Below are 2272 nucleotides of genomic sequence, written 5' to 3'. Positions count from 1 at the left end.
GGTAGGTTTTTAATTACATCTCATATTTCATTGGCTGTTATTGGGCTATTGACAGTAGTTATATGTTGTCTATTCAGTTGTGGTAATTTGTACCTTTCTAGGAATCTGTCCATTTCTTGTGTCTTCTATTCTGTAAGAGCAAAGATTCTCAACGTAGCTATTGATAATCTTCTGAATTTCCACTGAGTCTGGGGTAATTACACCCTTTTCATTCTTTATTGCTTGTATTTGGATTTTTTCTTTCCTCTTTTCGAAAAGATTTGCTAGGGGATTATCTATTTTATTCAATCTTTCAAAGAACCAGTTTTTTGTTTCATTAATTCTTTGAACTGTTTTTTTTTTTTCATCTCAATTGAATTAATTTCTGCTCTAATCTTTATGATTTCTTCCCATGTTTGGGTTCTCGGTTTGGTTTGCTCTCACTTTTGTAATTGTTGAAGTTGCAGCATTAGAGTGTTTATTTGTTGCTGCTCTGTATTCCTAATGTGTGAGTTCACAGCTATGAATTTCCCTCTGAGAACTTCTTTCATTGTATTCCATAATTTCCAATAAGTTGTGCTTGAATTTTCATTGAAATGTACATATTGTTGAATTTCTTGTTTAATTTCATCTGTCACCCATTGGTTGCTGAGTAGGGTGTCATTTAATTTCCATATATTTAGGGTTTTTTTTTTCTGGTTTCTTTGTCATTTATTTCCAGTTTAATTGCACTACAGTCTGAAAATATGCATGGGATAATTTCTGTTCTCTTGCATATACTTAAGCATGACCTATGGACCAGTATGTGGTCTACTTTAGAAAATTATCCATGTACAGCTGAGAAAAATGTACGTTCAGCTGTGTTTGGGTGGAACATTCTGTACATGTCCACAAAGTACATTTCTCTCAAGCTCTGGTTTAGTTCTGTAAGTTATTTGCTCTGTTTTTGTCTGGTTGACCTATCATTTTGGAATAAGAGGGTGTTAAGGTCTCCAGTTAAGATTGTGGTACTGTATTTTAGATTTTTAATGTCCATTAAGATTTGCTTTATATAGTTGGTTACTCCGTGTTTGGTGCATACATATTTATGAGTGTTACCTCTTCCTCTTGAATTTTCCCTAACCAGGATATAGTGACCTTCTTTATATCATTTGATCATTCTTGGCTTGAAGTTGAAACTGTCTGAGAACAGAATTGTTACCCCTGCTTTTTTCTGAGGTGCTGAGGTGTGTAATATTATTTTCCTTCCTTTAACTTTCAGCCTATGTATGTCTTTATGAATTAAATATGTTTCTTGTATACAGCATATTGTTGGATTTTGTTTCCTAATCCATTGTGCCAGTCTATTTCTCTTTTTTTAAAAAAATTTTATTTGTGTGTGTGTGTGTGTGTGTGTGTGTGTGTGTGGCCAGCTCAGCCCACCAGGGGGCAGGGCTGGCTGGCATATGGTGCTGGGGTATTGAACCACAGTCCCTGTGCTTTGCTAAGCTTGTTCTAAGTAGGTGCTTTAGACCACTGAACCATCTCACCAGCCCCAAGTCTATTTCTCTTAATTGGTGAATTCAGTCCATTTACATTGATGGTTAGAATTGAGATGTATTGACTTATGATTAACAGGTTATTTACCTGTTCATGTTTACTCCATTTGCTCCTGTGTTTAATTGTTTGCCTTATTTAGTTGGTTGCATCTGATTTCATTCATGGAGTTCTGATCATTTGGTCCCTTTCCAAACATCTGCAGGAGCCTGTGTAGGGTTGAATTTGTTGTCATGAAATTCTTTAGTTGTTTTTTGTCATGGAAGTCGTTCACTTCTGCATCAAACTTGAAAGAGAGTTTTGTAGGGTATAGTAGTCTGGGCTCAAATTTGTTTTCATAGAGAACTTGAAGTACTCTGTTCCATGCTCTTCTTGCCTTCATAGTTTGTGAAGAGAAGTCACCATAATTCTGATGGGTTTTCCTTTGAATGTGATCTGCTTCTTTTCTCTTGTGGCTTTCAGTGTATTATTCTTTTTCTTCTTCTTCTTCTTCTTTTTTTTCTTTTTGGCGGAACTGGGGATTAAACTCAGGTCCTCGTGCTTGCCAGGGAAGCTTTTATTCCACTGAGCCATCTCCCCAGTCCACAATGAGCCATCTCCCCGGCCCCAGTATATTATTCTTGCGTTGAATTTTTGGGATCTTGACTAGTATATATCTCAGTGTGTTTTTAATTTGGTTGACGTTACTTTGCGCTCTGTATGCTTCGGTTACCTGAATGTCAGATTGTTTCCTCATATTTGGGAAGTTTTCTGCTAT

This window comes from Octodon degus, unplaced genomic scaffold, assembly GCF_000260255.1.
Source record: "Octodon degus isolate 3935 unplaced genomic scaffold, OctDeg1.0 scaffold00149, whole genome shotgun sequence".
In the NCBI taxonomy this organism is placed as follows: Eukaryota; Metazoa; Chordata; class Mammalia; order Rodentia; family Octodontidae; genus Octodon; species Octodon degus.
This window is presented reverse-complemented; position numbering follows the sequence as displayed.